Below are 25461 nucleotides of genomic sequence, written 5' to 3'. Positions count from 1 at the left end.
ACGAGCAAATATATCACGTTTGTTGTAATATCTTTAAAAAATATTTTATTGTATTATCGCGACAACAGTAATACATCATCTGTGAAAATTAATTGTCTAACTATCACAGCTCATGAGATACAGCCTGGTGACAGATGGACAGACGGAAGACTTAGTAGCAGTTGACAAAATAGAACTATCTATCAATTTTTTTTTCTTAATATGCCTTATAGTTTTTTGAGATAAATGGCTGTGATATACGGACAGACGAACATGACTAAACTATAACAGTTCCGTTTTTGCCATTTTGGCTACTGAATCCTAAAAATGGTTGAGATGAGATAAGTATTGAAAAAATATGTACAAAAATCAAACTTCGGGAAGTCTAAAACTCGTGGTTATAAAATAAATAAGCAATTGTGTAGCAAGGAAATTCGAGAAATTATCTTATTGCTGCAGTTCCAATAAAATTGGTTAATTTTTCAATCGAGGAAGTTTTAGCATAATAATTGATTATCTTGTGTTTTTCTTTTTATGTAGCATTTAAGTAGGCGGACTTAATTTGACTCTTTTATTAAATATCTCATGTGAAAACTTGTATTTCTGTGAGCTTGGCAGTTTTGTAAGGTCTAGCCATTATATCTTTCTGGTTAAAATCTGCGAAATTCGTTTTCAATATTAAAATGTGACGTCTCCTCTGTTACTGTTCAACCTCGTGTCACAATATTCTAACAGATGGCGTTAGCACGTTCTCCATCTGGCTTACGGAGTTTTGATTGTTAGTTAGGCACTATATAAATACAACACCTGCATAGCCAACGTGCCAATCGTTAACGCTCCCTAGCGAACGAAACGCAACTGTCACTGTGGCACTAATATGAAAGAGTGATAGAGATGACTATTGGCACGTTGAATAAGCACCCTGGACATTTCGCAGTGGACTTCGGTCCCAGGCACAACATATCCCTGGAGAGTATACTCTCTATTACGCCTCTCTAATACTTTCTACAAAAACCCAAAAGCAAGCCATCACTGCCCGTTCTATCTACATACACAAGTACAAGATTTAATTACGTCGTCTGAAAACATTACTTTGTAAAGCGTCCATTGTACTCATCATACTTTGTTGGGACGCGATTGTTAAGTAAATTGTTCTTGAACAAAAGCCCACACTGTTCATTTTGGGTAAGCAGAATTAACTTATTACAAAACCCTGAAAACTCACAAAGTACTTCGATAAATATGGGCGCTGCTTAATAAACAATGCTGATCCATTTATTAAATTAATGTAGAAAGGCTTGGAAATATCAAATCTGAAGATGACACTAAAAGTATGGAAATTCAATCAAAGTCTAAACATAATTTCCTACTAAAGATTAAGAAGCCATTGTTTGAGAGAAACGTAAGGCTGACACTGTTCAAGGAAATAAATGAGCTCGGTAGTGTAATAGGTAAATTAGTTAATATTTTGGAGTGGGCAAATAAACTAGGTGGAGCTTAATATTATCTAGAATATTACCACTTTATACATGATTTTCACAAAGGCCAGCCGTGCGCTTCTCTCATCTTTGATCTTGACCAGGCCCTTGGTCTATCGTATGAGTGCCATAATAATAGACTTGGACCTTGGCTTTGCCTTCCGCTTTCCTGCTTAGGAAACTTAGCAGTCATACACATTCGGCAAAGAGCAATTCTGTACAACAATGCATTCATGTACTAAAATATCTTCATCAACATTCACCATTTCCAAAAATCAGGTTCGTGTAGCTTAATTTTCCTATGGGAGGGTTTAGTTACATGTGTTACAGCACTTATAGGCCTTGGCCTAGCCCCTTGGGGTCGATTTACGATTTGTATTAGGTTTCGTGGCACTTTTGTGCCTCACGATTTGAGACAGAACACTTAATCCAGTTTCTACTCACGAAGCATTTAGCTTCGACGGTGATTTCGTAGGTTTTAACTGGACCCTTAGATTTGTAACAACTAGGTATGATCGGAGGTCTGGTAAGTCTGTGATCAAGGTATTGGTATGGTGTTATGAATAACATTCCTATGTTATTATTGTTATCGCTTAACGAGAGTACGGCTCAAAGGAAACAACCGATAATCAAAGTGATAGTTGCAGATTTGTGTAGTATCAAAAGTAATTACAATGTCGACGAATTGGGACGTACTTTGTAAGAGATAAATAAAATTCCTACATTTATTAAGGTCTGATATTCAAACACTGAATAAGAAACAAAACGGACGCCAAGAAGGACCCTCCACCAAGCATGATGCGATGGCAAACCTCAGCGCTGGACTAATTATTTGGTGGTAAAGTTTAGTGTTGATCGCAAAGGATAAAAAATAATTTGTAAAATTTATAGCTCTGTGAGCTGTAGACCTGGCGAACACCCATCCACGATTTTAAACTGTTTCCAAAAACTAAATCACAGGAAAGTCATAAGAATAGCTATCAAACTTACTAAATTTCGAGAATCGGTTGGGAAATGCTCGTACAGAAGAAAACTACCAAACAAACAAAAGCAAGTTTTGCCCATGGTGAAACGGAAACGCTTTGCTGGCGCTCGCCCGGTCAAAAAGTTGTCAGTTGTGATGAGTTGATACAAAGTACGCTTACACTGGTTCTTCTTTAAATGCTGTACAAGTGAACGCAATCTCTCAGCAGGGTAATTGGCGCCGGCGATTAAACGAGCCCCACGCGCCTGTGAGGCCCTTTTTACGATAACGCCGACCGCTCAACGAACACGATTTATATTCCCGTGAAATTACAAATGTAAGAAAACTTGAATAATGTTGTGGTTTCAGGGTTGAAAATGACAATGAATGGCACAAAGTAGGACCGGTATTCTGCTTTAAAATCCGCGACGTACACTGCTAGTATGTATATATATTATTATATGCTTTATTATACACAGAAAAAGAAACATGCGAGTCGTATCATAACAATATCAAAACTTTAACAAATTGTAAAATCAGAAATCCATTCTAGTTTACTTGCCTTATATGCAAACACATAAACTTTATTTATATTCAATTTATTTACCAATAGGACATAGAATTTGTTAGAGCGTTATTTTAAACCAATAAAAAAGCCAAATATTTTTTACAGACTGAAAAACTGTTTTTTTCTAAAAAAAATATAGAGAAAAACGCACGCTTCAAAACATTGTTATTTTAAAAAAGCCTAACATTATAAGCCATCAGAAACGCTTTCGTTCTTTTAGTATTCAATTTTGTGAACGGAAGCAATCTGTTGAAAAAAATGCGTCTCGGAAATGACAGCAGCGGGAAGCGCTAATTATTTTTAAACGAGCAGAATCCAGATTTTTACGCCTTCTGTGAGTCGCGCCAAAAAAGACGCGATTTGTATAAATGTAGACACATAATTTATAATTATAAGTGACATAATCATTCTATCGACATGAAGTTAATATAATATTTTGTTAATTTAAGCCCGGTAAGAGGAAGGCCCTGTGAAACTAAATAATACAAAAACATTAACTAACATAAACTCTAGACTCCCGTACTATCCGCCACGGCCGTCACCGAAAAAGTCTCAAGCATTCCTGACACACAATACAGCCGCCTTTGCCACGCCAGCAGGCACGGTTACGCTCGCAATCCGGTACTCATACTGAAACTAAGAGCGCATTCAGCATGGTAAGGGCTCGAATGATCGGCGAATTTAATTTCACGTTCCATGAATCCTAAATTAAAACCATATAGTTCCATCCGTATTTTATTTGCTATTGTTCATTGATAGATGTTATCTACGTGCACTACTGCATTTTTAATAACAACGGGCATTTCCACTTCAAGAAAACTTACGTATCACATGTAACTTTAACCACACTTAAACATTTACGTGGACATTTCTAGAATTTCAGACGAACACTGCGCCAGTGATCGTAAAACTCGGTATGTGACTCTTCGAGCTCGGAGACATACTCTAAATTTAATTACCCACTGTCTATTGGGTAGTAAGACTATCCTATAACTTTTTAAGACGAAAGGGGACAAAGTCACATGACTGCTTCTCCATACAAACGTAGTTCTCATTATCCGGATCCGGTACTTTTTAATAGGAGCTACCGGATCCGAAAAAACAAAAATGCGCATTGAAACTGCATGCGCTATGCGTTTTAGATGATATAAAGGCGAGGGATGGAAGGTATAAGTTGAATAGAACAAAGAACGAATTAAATAGTTTTAGAAAAACGGGAAGATATTTATTATGACGATAGTTGAGAAAAGAAGTGGAAATATGGTAGCATATATACATAAATAAAGAAGGAAAATAAAAGGAAGAAGATGCAATGGAAGTCATTTATGATTAAGGCACTAGCAAGAAAAAAAAGGAGGAAACAGAAGAAGAAGAAGAAAGAAAAAAGAAAAAAAGAAGAAGAAGAAGGTTAATGTAATGTCCTAATGTTGCGTCAGGAGCAGAAAACTAAATAAAGAGGAGGATTTAATTGGCGATATTCACCGACTAGAGTTCGGATCCATAAATAAGTGTATGAATAAAAAATATATACTCTGAATAAGTCTGATAAAACACAATAAAATCTAAATATTATTTTATTAAAATCCCCTCGAGAATCTCTTGTCTGTGCTTGTTTTATGTCCTTTATTTAAAAAAATTAATGGAACATACGGCTCTACGTCTATTCGGCTCTTTATTTGATCCGTGTAACTTTTCAACTTTCAGTTTCCGCTATGCTTTACAATCCCACACTCTATTATTTTTGGCATGACATTGTCGTGTCATTTCATTGTTGTTAAGTGTTTAAACACGTGTTCTTTTTTCAATTTTTGGCTTTACGTCGATTGATATTTTAACACATTTACTACTAAGTTTTATTTTATTGTACTTTACATATAAAGAAAAGTTATGTTTTAATTTAAAACTAATTTTTAGTAATTTATTTGAAAAAATATCGTTAATTTCTCATATTACGCAGAAAACTTGGAAAAATTTGAAGTTTAATGGAAATTGTACAACCAACATCCAACCAACCATCAACAATCAAATTTTAATTACTCATCGTAAATATACTTAATAAAGAAAACGTGCATACCTAAAACGCCCTAGAGAAAAAACGTATCACTTTCTGCACACTTGCTACTGCACACTAGTAGAAAAAAATCATCCTCACTTCACGTGTATATGTTTTTTTCTATATTTTATTTCAACGAATTTTTGGTGTATGTTATATAAATCCATGCCAAATACCAGCTTTCTATTAATAAGGATCGCTGAGCTAAGCAAAGGATAGATGGACATACCAATAATAATTGATTTCTTCTATCTGTCTTCTTTTTAAACCAAGACATGTTTGATAAGAAATATCTCGAGAAATCGCACATGAGTTGCCCATCTAAATCAAATACCAAGTAAGGGAGAAAGTGGCTTCAATTTATATTGAAATGTCTGTACAATGCTAGACTTTAGGGAAAATTTTATTTGACATTTTATCCCATCCTTTACTTTAATGCCATATTTGTCGAGTTTACTTGGCACCAGATTATTGTACTGTCCTCTACATTTAAAAAATTACAAAGTTTAAAAACGATACGAGTATTAATAATAATAATAATAATTTAGCCTATATACGTCCCACTGCTGGACACAGGCCTCCTCTCATGCGCGAGAGGGCTCGGGCTATAGTCCCCACGCTAGCCCAATGCGGATTGGGGACTTCACATACACCTTTGAATTTCTTCGCAGATGCATGCAGGTTTCCTCACGATGTTTTCCTTCACCGAAAAGCAAGTGGTAAATATCAAATGATATTTCGTACATAAGTTCCGAAAAACTCATTGGTACGAGCCAGGATTTGAACCCACGACCTCCGGATTGAAAGTCGGACGTCATATCCATTCGGCCACCACCGCTTAAAGCGCGCGAGTATTAAAAGTAGGATAAAATAAAATCGACTTAAGACTTAGAAGTGCAGTTAATATAACTTTTAAAAAACCGGACAAGTGCGAATCGGACTCGCCCACCGAGGGTTACGTACAAATATAGCTTATTCTTTATTCTTTACGAGTTTATATTTACAGATTTTCCCAGTACTTGTAGTGTAAGACGATATAACTTGCCAAATATATAGTTCTAGGTCGATGGGAACTACCTACCCTATACATTTTGAATCCCTTGAGAGTGTCGAAATATACGTTTATTGCGGCATAAATGGCAAGTTAACGTAAAAAAGTTTTACGTTAACTTAGAAGTTTGATTTTTCAACTACCTCAAGGCACTATGGCCGTGATGGTTATGGTTTTAATTTCAAATCGACACCTCCACGCGCGTTTCTGTTTGACAGATAGACAGACACACAGACAAACGTACAAAAAAGTGACCTATAAGGAACCCTTTTGAGGTACGGAACCCTAAAAAGAAAAAAATGGGTCTCACTATCCATCCCAACTTTCCGATCCATAAATGGAATATCGTCTATATTTACCTATAAAGGAATCTGGCCTCCTAAACACACAATGGATTAATACAATAAGCGGAAAGTTTCCGCGGTCCAGCCGGCTGCGATCCCCCGGGATTATACTTCGAGACTTCATCTCGCGTCTAATAACAAACAAAAGAAACCTGCTATCGGATAGTTTGGTGTTTAAACGTGACCGACTGTAGCTTTTGCGAGTGGGTAACTTTTAATTGAGTTTAGTGTAAAGAAAGTGAAAGTCTAGAATAAAAACTTACTAAAAGGTCATGCTCGGTAGGTAAAGACAGCGACATAAGTAGCGGATCAAAATACGCGTCAAAAGTATCAAGTACCTTTCCTTAACAGCTCTTTATTCAGCAGTCACCGTAGCCTATAGACGCTTGCAACTCCAGAGGTAATACATGCGCGTTGCCGACCCTTTAAACTCCTGTACACTCGTTTTTTGAATCATTCCACAGCCGGAGTGTAAGCGGGAAGAAATTCCTGCACAGTGCGCAACCATTAAGGGTGTGATCTAGGGTTAGAGGATGAACACCCTACCGACGGCGAGCGGTGCGGTGATGGAAAGTAGCCGTTGACATCGTGTCAAACAATTCTTCAGAGCACAGCCCATTGTACTCGTACAAGCGGTAGAACACACACAAGGAGGCAAAGTCTCTGCTTAGACTTAAAGGTTCAATACCGTTTGTGAGTGTGGGATCGTCAACGATTCGTACAGCGCGTCTTTGGACTAAGTCGAATGGTCCAAGCTTGTATCCAGGTGCTCCTGCCCAAAGGTGACAACAGTAATCCATGTGGGGTCTGTCAGTTCCTGCCCGGAGTAAAGTATTGCATCGCTTTATAGAGCACCACGAGTTTTTCGGATGCAAGCGCAGCCTTTCCTTCCAGGTGGCTACGGAATTGGACGTCGCTTATCAGATATATGTCTCTGTATGTATAACTTAAGATTGTGAGAGATACGCAAACTGTAGGGATATATCTCTATTTGTAAAAGTATTCCAGGGTGGCAGACTCTTTCGTTGTGTTGTGCGTTTGTTTTGGTGCGCTGCTATTCATGCTGACTGCGCCTATTATTCATTTTGTCATGTTTTTTGTATAAAACTGTTTACTATTTTTCACCACACCATCTGGTAAAGGCCCTCTTGATTGTTCAAAAACTAATGAGAAACTTAAAAAAAAGAGAAAGTTGCACTTTAATCACATGTGGGGCAAAGTAATCAGATGCAAATTTTGAATGATATATTTTTTATTAGTATTTTCCTCGCGTTAGTACGGGACAAACGCTAGGAGGATGATGAGGAGTTTGTTTACTCGCTACGCTCGTGGTTCAATTTTGGAATCGTTCGCTTGCTCGGGTATCAATATTGCACAAGCGGTTAAACAACAACTTTGCCCCCTTGTAAAACAAATAACTATTCATCATCATCCTCCTAGCGTTTGTCCCGTACTGTGACGGGGTCCGCTTTCCTACTTTTCTCCTTCCACTTCGCTCTATCCTGGACGTCGTTTTCCTCTAACCCACAGGCGTTTAAATCTTTGGCGATGACATTACGCCAAGGCTGCCTTGGTTTTCCCCTCCTGTTTGGGCCTGGTAAGGCAAAGCTAAGGGTTTTGTTGCCTACGTATTCAAGCGGCCTTCTTCCATGCCCAAACCACCTCAGCCGACTTTCTTGGAGCTTATCAGCGACGTCTCTCACTCCGAGGCTACCACGGATGTGTTCGAACTCTATCAATCCTGGACACGCCTGACATCCACCTCAGTATGGTGATGGTGGGCATCCAAAGACGAAAATAATGATCTGTTTAGGTTTTAAATGTTTTAGTGTAAGAACACTTCTCGATGTGTACTACTGAGCGGCATCGTCTTTTAGACTAAGCTCGTTAAATAAAGATTAAAAAAAAAAAAAAAAAAAAAAAAAAAAGCATCTACATTTCTGCCACATGGATGACTTGGACATGTCGCTAGGTCACTGGCCATATTTCGCTGCCATAAGTAAGGATAAGCCTTATGATGGTCTTATACGAGGCCTTTCATTTTATTAAAACAAATAACTATTATTCCTGTTTAATTTATGTAAACCAAAGAACGCAACGGCACTGGCAATTTCGTTTGACATACTTACACACTTTCATTTAAATTGTCAATCATTGAGCTGTGTCCGTATAACCTTAACGAAAAAAAAAAAAAAATTAAAATAATAAATTTATAAAAGTAAGATAAAATGTAAGAATCTTTAAATTATTATGTCTGTATTTATCTGATGTATGTCTGTATGAATCTGTAAATATTTTACATTAAATTATGCTACACCTATCTGGTAAAATTGTATTGAGACAAAACAACACGTTATAAAACTGTACCATCTCATGTAAACATACAATTTATGGCAAATAAATAAAGAAATAAATTGAAATCATTTTGGGTATAGCAACAACACAATATTTTTTATTCGGCATTCATGAATATCACTACAAAATAGCCTTGTAACCCCAATTATTTCCTATTGTAAAGCTTATTCAAATCCGCAGTTTTTTTTATATCAAATGTTTCAAATCCACTGTTACATTTTTCGAACTCCTATAATACGCAAGCGTTTTATTGCAAAACCACCCGTATGCTTAGCATGAACAGTCTCAATTTCTTTGAAAGGATTCACTAAATACGAGTTCGTGAAAGCAATTGGAATTATAAGGCGAACCAAATTGGGCGGGCGTTGGAGACGAATCTGAATCAGATTGATTTAATTTTTTCTCGGATAATAGATTCAGTGGTCCCCGAAATCTTGTTGTTGAGCCTATGGTGTAATCCAATTTTGGTAGAATTCAATCACAATTAATCTTAATGTAAGGTTTCAAGAGCGAAGGTTTCCGGTTCCAATGTACTTTTTAAATATTATATTTTACACATCGCTTTTCGGAGAAAGAAAGTATGCCAATAAGGCCTAGTTTTCTGGTTTGCCTCTGATTTAGAAGGTCAGATGGCAGTTGCTACTTAGAAACTACTGCTATATTCTTGGGAATAGGTTGCCGAGCAGACCACAAATACCAGTAAGGTGCGAAAAATTACCCGTACACGAGTTGTGTTCAGCTCCTTTTTAGGGTTCCGTAGCAAAAATATCAAAAAATGTATCCTTACAGTTTCATCTATAACCGTTATAGTAAAAATCAACATGTGGCACATCATTTGATCCATATCACTTTAAGGTGCTTAAATTTTTTTTTTGAAAGATTAATACCTTTTGTGAGAAATATGTATGCATGTGTCACTCACTCTCTCTAACTTTAGAACCGGGCGTACAAAACGTTTGGAAAAAATAATAAAATGTAACTTAATAAATATTTCCCACGAAAATTGTTTTGAACATGATTGGTTGAACTATAATATTTTTCTTACCTACTAATATAATCTTGTAGACAAAAATATGGATACCTGGTGTCTGAAATAAATATTTCCATTTTAAATTTTTTCATGTATGAGGTTTTTTTTTTAAAAAAAGCTACTCTTTTTATTACAATGACGTAAATGCTGCGAAGCTACGACCTTTTGCTTGTATGGCTTTTTCATGCCGTATGAAGGTACGGAACGGAACCCTCTATTACGAGTTTATAAAACCTCGACCAATTAGCAACTTCCGATAATAATTTTAAACACAACCCTTCCACAAGTGGTAACTCAAAAATTACTATTCCTCGTTTTTTTTTTGCATTACAAAAAGAGTAAACAATCTTGACGTGTCTGTTTATTGAAAAGTACTTTTTCTCAAACTTGCTATGAAATGATGACTTGATGACAGACTTACGTCAAATTAGGTCCGGAAATACTACATATGGCGAGCCGAGTAGGTCGCCACAAAACAAATTGACTACAATTTTTTGTTTTAATTGCAAGTTTGAGAAAAGCACTATACATATCTCGGCGAGAAACGGGGTTGCCGGCCGCGTATCTCTATCCGGCTTTGCTATGCTCAGCCGTATATATCTACTTGGCCTGCAACCCTACGTTTCCCGGCCTCTATAGTAATGTACTATTGCAAAATAAGTAAGTCACAGCAAAAGGACAAATTTACATAACTGTATTTCTTTGTGCAACAAATATACGTTCTTTCGATTTCATAAATAATAGTTACAATTTTTATTTTTATTTAGGCATCTCTAACAAAATTTCGCACCTCAATGAAGTGCCGGCACTTCATTCCGTTTAATACGTCTCCAACTACTGGCGTGATGCCACGCATGTAGGGTTTGCAATCTGGATCCGAAATGTATGAAATTGTCCGGATGTGGATCCACGGATCTTCCCATGCATTTCAGATTCGTCGTGCAAACCCTTCACGCATGTAACGAAAATTTAAAAAAATAGTAACTATTAAACATTACTTTGTGCATAATACGGGACTCATGGCCATATAATAAACGTAAGTTTACGCGATTAAGTCCCGTATTAGTTTTAAAATTATGAATAAAAAATCTTGTTGGTTTAAATCAATATATTACTTTGTGCGTTATGAAAATGTATATTAATAATATCAAGAAACACAATAAAACCAGTATTATAACAATCCACTGTGAAAAAACTCTTGTTATAAGCTCATTTAGATTACTATATAGATGGGTTAAACGTGTTTCAATACTAACTCTTCATTACTTGTACATGTCCACTTTAGTAGACTTCATAGTAACTTATTAATATTAACTATAAACATCATTGATATGATTAAAAAACAAATAAAAATCGAGACGACTTCGCCATTTTCAAGTTCAATTGGAAATCATTCTCATTAACTCTTGATTCCTATGAAAATATGACATCTATTACGTCACTACCCACTGGGTCACATCAAGGCCGGTGTGGAGCTACCTTGGTCAAATTATAAAGTAATTTGTGCATTTATTCGGGACCAGTAAATGTCTCAAAACTCGGAACTCCATACAAATCCTCTATAGTTAATAATATCCTCAAATTCGTGTTTAATTCAGCCGTAGTCAGAGGTCGCATCGTCCATTTTGGGATGCGCAATTTGAATTTAAAATTAGGGTAGATTCAAAGTAGCTTTATTTCACACCTTCGGCCGCGGGTAATCAACGAATTATGTTTGAATTTAGATGTATTTTGCTTAGGGATACCATTTTGCGCGACCCTGACCAAGGGTTGTATTCTATAACCCTTTTGCTCAAACTCACGCTAAACAGAATGCGGAAGAACAGGATATAATTCAGTTGACATAATGCTAACCAAAACCAACCTAGAGTCAGACCAAGATAACTTGGCAGCGATTTTGATAGCCCAGACAGCGTAAGTGTTATTTTAAACGTCAAACATCTATGAAATTATGACGTTTACTTAACACTTGCACAGGCTGGGCTACCAAAATCGTTGCCAACTTAGCTTGGTCGGACTCTATAAACTTTGCCTAGTTTCAGAGTCAATAATGACTATTGGATATTTTTTTTTTTTTGTATCTAGTGCTAAAAGCCTTTTTGATGGCGATGTTACTACCTTGGGATGTAGTCTAAATATCCTCATTGATATAATTAAAACAGTGACAAACAACACTTAGCAAAAACAAGGTTTCACGAAAAAAAAGTAGATTGTCTTTTTAGTGATAAGTTTACTAATAACATTTTCAACACACTTGCTCAAAAGTTCAAAACGACGTTTTGATTCCACCGATTTTTGGCTCATAATCCTAGATATTAAACACGCGTGCTTTTTCAGTATATTATAACACTCCTGCTTTTTTAGGGTTCCGTAGCCAAATGGCAAAAAACGGAACCGTTATAGATTCGTCATGTCCGTCTGTCTGTCCCATTCTGTCACAGCCACTTTTCATTATATTATCCGACTGAGTTAAGAAGGTAACTGATTGCCAATAATATATTCATGTTATAATAATAAGTTTCCAATTTGTTCCAATAGGATGCCCGATGTTAAAAGGACCCATATAATAGAAATAAATATGAATGTGTTGTGTAATAAATGACTTGTCGTTATAAAATAAGAACTTTATATTATATAAACTCATCAATACATAGGTAAAACTAGCAACTAAATCGAAATAGTACATTACGATACAAATGCGAAAAATAGGAAATTCGAAACGAGTGGCGATAAATAAAAACACGACCGAAGAGAGTGTTTTAAATCGACACGAGTTGCGAATTACCTATTCGCACATGTATCGTACAACGTTTTACAGTACATATGGCCCTTAAAAATCTTAAAATGTTCGACACAGTAATGTAATATGCTAATTTTCGCATAAGTGCTATAAAGTAGCACCATGTGTACTGTAAAACACTTTTTCTCAACAATTGCTTCAAGGTTAACTTTTCCGCTTTAAAATTAGGAGTGCATGGACAGCCAAAAATTATCGCCAAGAACCCTTAAAGCGTCGTAAGAAGTGCCCGTGGCGCAATGAACGCTTTGGTACGAGTATAGTCGTTCGATTTGAAGCTGGCCCGAAGCGGCTAATCTTTTGTCTATTGCTAACTAAAACCGCGCGTGCCACTACCTGCAAAGAAAGGGTCGTATAATTCTAAGTGGCACCTGAGTGCGGGCTAGGCCAACGCTCAAAAAACCAGTGTAGGTGTGCACGTTAACGCGCCTTTGTTACGCATATCGAGGACACATTTTAGACTGGTTCGGTAGCGTTCGACTCGCGCGCACTCAGTAACCGTATAGGGACCACATAAGAAATCTCAAATTATTTTTCCATTTGTTCATTTTGAATTTTATTTCAATTGCCATAGGAGTTGAAATTAAATAACCGGTTAAAGTGACCGGGCCCTTTTTTTGCAGGTAGTGGCACGCGCCGTTTTAGTTAACAATAGACAAAGGATAAGCCGTTAGGGGCCAGCTACAAATCCAACGACTATACCTATAGTATAATTGAGGCGTACATTGTCAAGGTAACTTTTAACGCTTCCAGTACGGTTTATGTGTGTCGTAATTTTGTTTAACCCTCCAGCACAGATTGCTTAATCTTCCTGCCTTGAAACTCTCGCGACGCTCAAGATTCCACTTTTCGGACCACTCGTTATACTTGTGGTTCAATTTTGGAATCTTTCACTCGGTTATAAATATTAGCACGAGGAGTTAAACAACTACTTTGTCCCCTTATAAAACAAATAAATATTTACCCCTTAGGGCCCTTAGGTGTATAATACATTTGAAGAATAACATTTTCATATTTTTCATCACGCTTGCTCGTAAACGTTGTTATTGTATGCATCCTGAAACGGAATAAGCTATATTATTCCCACGGGCGTAATACATTTTTTCATTTCATTACGCCCATGGCATAATTGGGCATAATGTTTTTTTCAAGGGGTTGAGTGTCAAATTTGATATCATTATTTTAGGTAAATTTTTCCTAATATTTTAAATGTAGGTAAGTGTAAAACGAACGACCCGTCCAAGTAACCTATCTCTTGCCAACGCGCGCAAATACATAATTCCGTCTCGCTTTATGGCATTTTGTATGAGACGCCATCTTGGCCGACCTAAACGCATCCGCAAACGGAATAAATAAAAATGTGCATCAAATAGCAAAAACTGTGAAAACAAAGTGAAGTACGCGTGGACTTGACGCTAGTAGTTTAAAAGGCGGTTTTCAAAATCGCGGGCCCGCAGAAGATCAAGAAGCGAAAATCTTCGAAGGAAAGCGCGTTGGTTGGCCAAAATTCCCTATAAACTATTAATTAGACGTCAAACAATTACTTTCTTATTTTTTCTCATGTTATCGTTGTAATTTACACTTAATATTTCCAACTCCTTTTGGTCACTTGAGGGCTCCCATACATTTATTCCCCTACATGTTTATAAATATTTAATTTGATTAATTAAATAGCAGTTTAAAATATTTTTACACAATTTTTTATCGTGGCTGAATGCCGGTTAGATATGTCCCTCGATATCTAACCTGTCAAAAATGACAATATGGCGGACGAATGTTTGAAATGCAACCTTACCTAAGAATTATTTCGCTTAAATTTTTTTTTTCTTACAAGTATGATGAAAAACGTTATGTGTGCCACGGGCGGTACAACGATTACGAACTCGTGTTAATTAAGCCTTGTAGATTAACACTTGTTCGTAACTTATTGTTATGTCCTATATATAACATATAACTTACCTTCGACAGTATACGCTTATCTATTATATATGTATAGTCTAACTAAGGGAACTTTTTTATATAATTAAATAGTTTTTTTAGGGTTCCGTACCCAAAGGATAAAAAGGGGCCTTATTACTAAGACTCCGCTGTCGGTCCGTCTGTCTGTCCGTCCGTCAGTCACCAAGCTGTATCTTATGAAGCGTGATAGTTAGACAGTTGACATTTTCACAGATGATGTATTTCTGTTGTCGTTATAACAACAAATACTAAAAAGTACGGAACCCTCGGTAGGCGAGTCCAACTCGCCAATGCCGATTTTTATTTCTATTTAATAAGTATTCATTGTTTCTCTTAAATTGACATAGCCCTACAATGTATAATGTAATGCTATTGTGAACTAATTGAATCTGTCTAGGTACTGTCTAGTTAAGAAACAATCTTCTGTCTTTTTATCGCAAGCCGGCATCCGTAAACACAGCTCCATCCATAGATCAGAGGGATTTGGCGTGTTGCCGTTTCAGCTGACGGTGGGGGCCGAATCTAAACCGATTAAGGTCACAAGGGAGTTGTGACATAGCTTGTCCTACTGATAAATATGCAAACACATTATGGAAGTAGACATCGGGGCAAACTGTAAGTTTTAGAATGGAGAAAAATGTAATAATAAGGCAGGCAGGCAAATTTACTATAAAAAATATATAATGATTTATATTTTCAAAAAAACTTAATATGCCTTTTTTGAGTTCCGTACCCAAAGGGGTTACTAAGACTCCGCTGTCCGTCCGTCTGTCTGACCATCTGTCACCAGGCTCTATCTCATGAACCGTGATATTTAGACATTTGAAATTTTCACAGATGATGCGATTCTGTTGCCTCTATAAAGTTCTGTTAATTAGATCCCCTATTATGGAAGCCTACATGATCCAATTAAATTGTAACCATCTGTACAATATTTTCATAATTACTGATGCCAGAATCCGAATCAGAATCGGAATATCATTTATTTGCCTACGTTGTGTTCGACATTGATGTCCCTATATGGCCGGTTGGTCGTGTAGGGGTGAATCCGCTAAGTTATGTCCATTAGGACATAAGTTATGGTGTTTGCTGTGTTCTATTTATTCGCAATAAATTTGTACAAACAGATTACGGGTTTTATTGATTTTATGTGCTTAGAGGCTCTTAGAGATTAGAGATCTTCTTCTAATGGGACGGGGCTTTCGTCTTATCGATATGTACTTTTTTATTACGACCATACAATATTTCGCCTATATTGTAATTAACTCTGAGAGGATTGAACGCGCCGTGCGCCATGTAGACGTCGCCGGGGGTTTAAGTTCTTTATTTTGTAATGTTGCGATATTTGCCAGCATATTGGTGTTGAGATCCTCGGCACGCAGGTGCCAAGCTTCGATGTCAGCCATCTCCCAGGTCGCGTCTGTGGGTGTTCGTTTTGATAATTGTGCGGCACTTTTCAGTGTAATTATACGTATATTGGCGTTTAATTTTGGATAGGTTAGGCAGCGGTAGGATGCTTGTATTATGGCTAGTTTAATTTCAAGTCCTGTCTTCGCATGGTATCCTATTAAATTATTTTATTTTACTTTATTCGGGATGCTTACTGCCTTAATTACATAGGTTAATAGACTTATTTACTAGATGCAAATTACAAGCTTCCACATATATAATGCTAAATAACACAAATATGAAAGTCTCGAAATAGCAAAATATTACCTTTATAAGTTGTATTCAGGTCAAAAACTATGAACGCAGAGTTGCGTATCGTTAACTATCTATTAACAATAATATTTTTAACAATATTAATCTTACTATGGAACAAATTAACGTCGAGCATATCGTTCAGTTCATTAAATAGCCTAGCCTAGCCTAGCCTAGTTGTTCGAGTTGTTTGTGTGTGATTATAGGGCAGAGGCCTTGTTTTAGCTTTTTGCGAGCTTCTTGGTGTGTTGGTTCATTTTCATATGTTTGTCGAAAATGACGCTGAGATATCTGATATGATTTTGGGGTTCAGCGTTGTTTCAGTTTCACCATTGTGCGGTCTTTTTTTTTTGTGAACGTAATACACTTGTTTTATCTATATAGCACATGAGTCCCCATCTCGTATAGTAGTCTATGATGGGTTCCGCTGCCCATTCCGCGTGCATGGTCGCATGGTCTGGGTTTGTGGCTTTGTTAAGTATGCAGAGGTCATCCGCGCATTTGAGTCATTTAATGTGCTCATCTATATCCCATATGTCATGGACGTTCAGATTGAAGATTACCGGCCCCAGGCTGGTGGCACGCCGTGAGGTGTCGGTTTGTCGTCGGTTTCGGTAGTTCTGAATCTACCTTTCAGGATTTCAGTTATTTTAATACTTGTCGCCTGGTAAGAGAATTGTATCGGAACTTCTTAATTTGACGTTCGTGTACAGCTAACCACTACAGAATCATACTGAGTATTAGTGCCTATTGAAAAGCATTGAGATGTGCGTCAAAACCTAATACAAATAATCTTTCAATTGCAAGAGGTATGTAGTTATACGGAACCCTACACACTCGTACTTAGAGTCGCTCTCGAAAAATTTGTTTCCGTTCTTGGACACACGCCAAAACAATAAATATGATTATGTAAGGAAATACAACCTTCTGGCACGTGTAACCAAATATTAGAGAGAGAGACACAATGTTTCTACATATGACCATCGTTGTATTAGCCTTAGTAAATAACTAGCTCCTGCCCACAGCTTAGAAGATGATTTCCGTGATGAAAACTATCCTATAATATATCCCTCCCCGGGACTCAAACCATGTCCATTGCAAGTTTCCTTTAAATAAGCAGTATGAGCTGAGGGTGTTCCAGCCGCGATCGCGCCATTATGTGCAACTTCAACTCGTTCGTGGTGCTGGTGCCGCGGCCGCTGCTGGAGACTATCGTGAGCGCGGACTTCTGGCCGAAGTGTGTGATATTTTGGCGGGTCCGTGGGAATCTGCCGAATCCTACACCAGAACAGGTAGCGCGGCAAAAGACTGGTTGTGTCGCCAAAATGATTTTTAGTTTTTAAGATTATGTTTATTTTATGAATGTTTAAGGCATACCTTACAGACAAAGCATAAATACATATATTTATGGGCCTTTGTTGGCTAACAACAAATGATTTTTGATTTAATAAGTTCAGCGGCTTAAGAGGACTGTTGACGACCACTTCTCCTCTCCATACAAACGTAGTCCCCAATTTCCTCTCTGGATCTTGACATAAGGAAAATATTTTTACACAGTCTGATGTATATTAACCATAGTTATGCCCCTTTGATTCACTTTTTTCTGTTTTTGCTAATTACAAAATTTGGGAGCAAAAAACTAATTCCATGCAAATTATTGAATGCTCCTAACTTTAATAATAATTTAAAAATAGAAAATGAGTCAAATGATAGGGCATAGCTGTGGTTAATATGCATCAATAGTGTCAAAATATTATGTTAATATCCAGAAAGGAAAATAGGAACTACGTTTGTATGGAGAAGCGGACACGTGCCGTCGTCCATTTACGTCTTAAGCATGAAGAGGAAACAGGCAGACAGAGAAAGGCAGGTATTAGTGTCGCGCTGACCGACGGCACAGTCTATCAAACAATACAGTCATTCGAAGAAGCCGTCTAGACAGGGCAATCGTGCGGGGTGCGCGGGGTGAGGGATGGGTCGCGTGCACCCGAGCTGCATACATGGCCATTGTTAGTAGCTCGGTTCTACTTACAGGTCTTCCCAATATTGTTTTACTCAGCTGTCCTTTTGGAGGCATTTACGCAAACATCAAAAGCGTCGGTCCACTGTTACTTTTTACACTGTGCCGTCGATGCGGACTCTGCACCGATCAATTGCATTAAGGTCATGTCCGCGCGGACCCGTCAGCTTTACTCTAAAACGCTCCCTTTGTAACAGTTGAGATATACTCCACTGGTACTCACCGGATCGTTCAACGTAGGCATGAAACTCTATAAAAAAAACTTCAGGAACCCTATTAGGTTGTCATGTAAATAAATAGAGGTAGAACTTCTGAAGGAAGTTTTTATTTATCACGGATCACACTTACACTTTTTACATTGTCCACTGACGCTGAGTTAAAGTTCAAATGAAGTTAATAACTAACCTTGATTATTCCTAAAGCACTCGCAAACACGTTTTATTACACATACGGAAACCTGTACGCAGATGCCGATACCTTCCAGAAGCAGGCCCAAGCTCAAGTAGTAACGTGAATGATCCGCTCGGACACCAGATGCAGGCCGGAACTCATCCCTCGAATACGAGTACGTATTCTCCTCGTTCAATGGACGTTCAGGTCAATCTTAGGAACCCTACATACATATTGGTCCGATGCGAATGGTCAGCGCGACACTAAAACCAGCCTTAAATTTTCGCATTCAAATTAGAAGGCATAAATAATAGCAGCAGTTACCTTACGTAGGTACAGAAAGTTCGCTAGTTAACAAAACCGCTTCTACTACTACTGGCTTCCCGCTGTAATTTGCCTTAACCTTATATAAAGAAACAAGTAAATACTATAAATGCTAGCAAAATAGAATTGTTCGTGAGTAATATAATTGTTGACGGTACATTAAGGGTCATATACGTGCCTGGAATACTGGCTGGAAATAAGCCACCCGTGCTCGTATCGAGTATACTTCATCAGCAGATATGGTATTATTATCGCTACTGGGTAAAGCGACTGGGCGAAGCGAGTTGTGGACTTTAACAAACCAGTAACAATCGGCATTAAATAGGTCCTGTAAAATCTAATTCAGACACTACAGAAGATCCTCAAATTCACCTAGAAAGATGCTTAAGTAAACCTTTAACGGACATAAGGATGTTAGAAGTGATGCAAAATTGAACCTTATGACTATGAAATAAAGTTTAAAATCATTGTGGGAAATATGTCCCCTTTGCCTTTTAAAGGCTTAATATTACTGATGTGCGAAATTTCCCACTGCTGCAGACACTATATTTATGTTAATACCTCAAATTTGATCTGGATTTGATAAGGAGATGACCTGTCATAAGCTGTTGTTACAATCATAATACGCCTCCATTGCAGAATAGATGTAAATACGCATATATAATTATGCGAAAATGGTTGAGATTTTGGTAGTCTAAGGGGCCTGTTTCGACTGTTTCATAATGTCCAAGAAAAGTCCTGAATAAGCCACTTGCCTTATCTGAAGAATAGTCATCGTTGGCGTTTCACGATCTTCAAATAAGCTTAACAAATACCCTTACAACATAACGTTTTATATGGCAGTTAATGTATTTGATAATTAGCTATCCAATACTTTACTCAGAATTTGAGGAACAGGCTCTTAATACTTCAACCTCATAATTTACTCGATGATTACTGTATACTCTGCCAAAGTTTCTTGTACTAAAGATTCATTTCTTTTTTTGCCAACGCTATTCCGTCAGCATCAAGAGCCCTTTTTCATAAAGCTGACAGGTGACAAGTGGCTTATTGTCAATATGGAGATTTAGGAAACGTTTACGTGACAACTTGTCAATTGTCATGCTTATATATCATCAATTGTCGCATCAGTATAGACTCGTAGTCATCATTGTTTTCAATGGTTGTTGCGGCTTGTACGAGTGGTGGGACAAGAATGAGGTAGACATAGGTACCTACAACATCATCCCCTGTTTACTCTCTAGGGCTCATTTTCTGTCATATTTATAATTTAGATGAGTTCTGGTCTAAAACGTGTAATCGGCAGCTAAAATGTGATCGGTAGCGCTCCTTAACGATCCTTAATGTCTAAATAATATACGAATATCTAATATCTACATAAAAATATTTCGCATGTTGCGAATTAAAAATGAAACATTATTTGCTACTCCGTGAAGTGGACGAAAACTAGAGCCTGGACTGAAACTAGCGCAATGACCCTATATGGTATAGAATATGTGGACTCATTGCTTGAATCTCAAAATCCCAAATAACCCCACGTCCAAAAAAGCTTTTCACAACGGTTGGTACTTAGGTCATTATCATTATCGTGCTAAGGAATAGGTATATTCCTTAGCAATACAGTTTACTTTCTCATTTAGGCAAAGGTGGAATCCAAACGCAGAACTCTCTTTTCTTATTTCACTGCATCCGTGGAATAAAGCCAAGGTACTTAGCAACCTTATTATTTTGGCACAACATACCGCTTTCTACTACCAGTACGTTTATTGTGCCAAATAGGCCCAATTATTTTTATTTTATATAACAGAACTAACAAAAAAATAATGATTTCTGAAATAACAAAAAATATTGCAACGCCTGTTGAAAAAATTAAAGGAATTACACACAAAACACAAATGTCTTATTCAAGCGCGGAAAAAGTACTCGAGAAAATAAAAAAGCCGTAAGTTCGTTTTAATTATCTTTAATTATATATTTAGACTAGTTTTACCTTATAAAGAAGAAATCCCATAGCCCCCCTTCAACTGCCAAGTCATTTTACACGCAATTTTCACATAATTTGTTCTTCTAAATAAACTTAATCAAAACACGATGAAGTTGTTTAAGATTAAACTTCACTCACTCAATTTCAACTTTAAAAACTTTGCCAAAAGTTTTAATTGTCTATGTACAGAATTTTTAAAATTGGCTATTCGAAATTTGAATTCCGCGACGGCGGGAGAGGGCGAAGGCCCGCGTTCCCGCTGCTTCGCCCGAACATGTTATCGCACTGAGCGATGTGGAAATCTACCGATAGGGTGGCGCCGTGTCGACTTGAGCTTGCAATGTTGCACGGCGTTCCTGTTTTTCTTTTAATCAAAATCATTTCTTTGTTTTGAATAGCTGGGGCTTATAACAACTGATTAGTAGCACAATAGGTAGTCTTGTCGTTAAAGTTAGTATTCTTATGTTATGTAGATTTAATCAATTTTGAACAAGAGCAGGGCTTTCATGTGGATATAACTTACTTAATTTCTTAATCTTATACGTCATCTTTGTTTCCACAACTATACTATAGGTATAATACCTATAGTAAAACTTCATTAACCCGTAACCCAAATTATAGACATAGAACATTTTTATGAATTTCCAAAACATTAATCTTAGCATTAATACTATTTATTACCTACTAAGTATATTCAGAAATTTTTAGCTACTCGTTTGGCTCGACTACTGTAAATCGATAAGACTTTACATAACCAACCTTTTTTATCCTTCATCCCCTATCGACAAATGAACGGCGCATCCCTAGCGATCTCGAGCGAGACAGTCACGCACCACGACATTGGTCGAATCCGCGCATGCGTCCAACCTGTTTTTCGCAATTCGAAACTCGAATCCGTCTTATATCCAACGTCTATATTTTCCTTGTGATCGCTTGCAGAGTTGGATGCGAAAGGAAAACCAGTGAAATTACAGTTTTCGAAAAAGCATATTTTTTAAAGAAGGACAGCTATCCAACCGCGAATTCTGAGCTTAGTTTTGGAATGGTATCGTTAGCACAGCAATCCCTACTATACATTATATACTAATAGGTATTATAAATGCGGAAGTGTCGGCCCGATTCGGAATTGGTTTTGAATGAAGAAACGTCACTTTTGACACTTACATATCCGATCCATATCGTATCTAGACCTAATATTTGCTGTATCTTAAAGTTCGAATCGGGCCGTGTTTCTGTTTGTCTGTCTGTTACCTCTTCGCGCTTAAATCGCTAAACCGATTTAGTCGAAAATCAATATTGACATAGTTTGAGTCCCGGGGAGGACATCGAATAGTTTTTATCCCAGAAATTACCCCTTAAGATTGTAAATGGGTGAATGAAATAGGGGGTGGAAGTTTGTATGAGACATCAATAACCGCTCTGCCGATTTAAATGAAATTTGGTACCTATGGAGATAAGTAAGGATAAGGATGTTTTTTTTTATACCTCGTCGATGGCAAACAAGCATACGGCCTGTCTGATGGGTGTAACATTTTTGTGAAAAGAATCAATAATTTCTTTAAAAAAAGATTAAGTGCCTGTACTTATTATAAGACTTTTATCATTTAAAATCAGTTTGATATTTGTTGTTTTCGGTTTACAGGAAATTTAGGTATTTTTGATTTACACCAAGAAGCCGATCACCCAAAAGGTGCTCATTTTAGCCTATTTCTATGGGAAAGTGTCATATTTTGCTTAAAATACTAGACTATTTAGATGCCTTCGTCCAAGGGCTGAAATTATCGTACGTTTGAGTACTACGTACCGGAGCCCAAATTATCGTACATGGTACGATAATTATCGTACGCCTGGCAACACTGGAGCAAAATCAACAAACCTTAAACAAAGTAGCAATAATTTATTGTCACAAAATTCGATTACATCATCTTTTTATTAAAACTTCGCTAATTTTAGCAAAGCGGATTCTGCCAATGTCGAGGTGTGGACTTTTGATTTGCCCAATGTAAATAAGTAGTACAACCTACGTGCACGATGCACTGAGACTGATGAGATCGATTACAGAAGCTCGGAAGGCCTTCGAAGTTTGAAAATTGAACAATATAGCCCTCGGGACTCACCAGCACTCTGTAGGCGATGACAACACTGGCTGTAACCGATAAATCTTCAGGCGTATTTATAAACGAAAACATCCACATAAAGTTTGGGGTTTGACACCCGACGAGAGAAATGATGCGTTTGAGTGGGATTTGTCCAAGTTGGAGTTAAACGCTTTTGTTCTTTGTTTTTCTTTACGCCATCATCATCATACTCGTATCAGATAGAAGTCCGCTGGAAATAGTTCTCCCCAGAGAATCTACACAACGACCGGTCGGTCCCATGACCGACCATACCATGCCATGCAAAAACATAGATATTTATTTATAATTTTTTAAATGTACCCATCGTATCCAGAACACCACACTGCGCTCAAGAACCCGCTAGGCTGAAATGGGACTGGGCTGGTCACGTCTGCCGCGTGCATCCAGAGAGGTGGGCTAGTGCAGCTACCAAGTGGATGTTAGAAGATGGGCGCGGACGCGGCAGGCCCACGTAGAGATGGCGGGACGACCTAGACACCTTCCTCAACAACTGGCCGGAAGAGACGCTAGACCGGGAGTCGTGGAGATCAAGAAATGGGGCCTTTGCCCAGCAGTGGGATACATACGAGCTAGGAAAAAAAATTTACATGTCAACCCGTACCCCATTACCTTACCTTACCTTAACCCAATAGAGAGTTCAATCAATCAATCATTTATTTATTTGCAAAAATACAGTAACATAAGGTGTTAGAACTCGGTACAATGTGTACAATGTGTATTTTGCTTGCAAGCAAGCGTGCAAATATAATGTCAAATCTAAGCATTGAAAAATAACAAAATTGAAATTAAGAATATCAAATATCAAATATTTATTCAGCAAACAGGGGCACATGTCCATTTTTACAAACAATAAAAATTACAAAAAAAACAATTACAAATATGGAATCGTTGAAATAATAAATACTTTATTAGAGATGTATACTGTCTCTAAATGTCAAATTACACAAAAAAACTATGATAAAAAAATAAAACCAACAAATACTAAAATTCTTTAAGAGATGTATAAGTCTCTAAGTGTCAGAGATAAAATATAAAAAAAGATATTAAATTATCCTTAGAGATGTAGAGGGTCTCCAAGGCTTGAATTCTTATATAAATAATTAAAAGACAAAAAATTAAAACAGACAAGAACCGAATGACATTAACATCACAAGAAAGACATTAACATAAATAGTTAAAAATTAGAAAAAGGTCAGTCAGTCGCCATAAAATAATTAATAACAATCAGGAGAAAAAAAAAATACTTATATATAATAAGTTTTTAAATAATTACAAAAAATTGCATAGTTGAATACAATTAATATGTCAATATTATTAATACATACTACGGAATTTGTCGTTACTCATTAAAATTTAAATATATTTTAATGCTATAAAAACATTTGTCAAGCAGCCAGTTTGTTAATTTACGACTAAACTCATTATCTTGCAACAGCTTTAAGTGCTCTGGTAAATGGTTAAAAATCTTTATGCACATGTTGTATACGTTTCTTTCGTACATGGCCTTATTAGAAACTGGCTTATACTTACGTTTCTCTATATGAAAAAATATTGGTGGGATTTCACGAATATGCAAATTTGTTTAATGTACAAACATGGCATTGGGAGTATGTGTAATTTATTAAATAGCGGAACACAACTATCATGTTTTCGCTTGGAAATAACCCTCATGCACTTTTTTTGTATCTTAAAGATTCGTTCTATGTCTATAGCAGTTCCCCAGATAATGAATCCATAACTTATTACCGATGATACATAGCCATGGTAGGCTGCAAGTGCTGCTTCTACAGAAACTGTATCTCTCAACCTTTTTTAAGTTAATGCAAACTTACTTTTACACAAACAAAAAAACGTGCGCGTCCAGCTAAACCCAACCAGATGACAACGTGCCGTAATTTTAATGCAATAATAAAACCCGCACCGAGTAAACCCAATGGCAGTTTGCCAAAGTAACCTGACCGTACGGTATCTCATCTCAAGTAATTTAAAATTCAGATTAAGTACTCTATATATTTATTATAATGGTTACAGAGATGGTATAAAAATATAATTATAGATCACATTATGTACCTTAATGGGCGCAGCAAAAATAACGAGAAAAGAACTTGGAGTTAAAATTATAATACAATGATAAAATCATAGAGAATTTTCAATAGAGGTGGATTGTCAAAGTAAAATTTGTAGCCACAGTAAATTTACTGCCATCTTTCGACACATGATTAAAACTTTTATAACGCCATTTGACTTTGATCCTTATTCTTACACTGATATGTGTTAAATTTGTTAAATATCAAAAAGTGGCGCCATCTAATAGAACATAGGCCAA

The 25461-nt window shown here is 36.9% G+C and overlaps 1 protein-coding gene across 6 annotated transcripts in view; it reads right to left on the bottom strand.

The window, feature by feature from the left end:
* LOC133529010 (uncharacterized) overlaps positions 1-21985 on the bottom strand; it is a 621251-nt gene extending 599266 nt beyond the window's left edge. For 5 of the 6 annotated variants that reach the window (XM_061866588.1, XM_061866586.1, XM_061866584.1 and 2 more), the window contains exon 1: positions 21004-21984. The gene's annotated coding sequence lies outside the window, so the exon portion shown is untranslated. Of the gene's footprint in view, positions 1-21003 lie in introns of all 6 variants that reach the window. The other variant, XM_061866585.1, reaches the window with a different exon arrangement.
* Between the last annotated feature and the right edge of the window lie 3476 nt (positions 21986-25461).

The sequence above is a fragment of the Cydia pomonella genome, chromosome 20, assembly GCF_033807575.1.
Source record: "Cydia pomonella isolate Wapato2018A chromosome 20, ilCydPomo1, whole genome shotgun sequence".
NCBI lineage: Eukaryota > Metazoa > Arthropoda > Insecta > Lepidoptera > Tortricidae > Cydia > Cydia pomonella.
The sequence above is the reverse complement of the archived record's forward strand: the minus strand, read 5'-3'. Positions and strand labels throughout refer to the sequence as shown.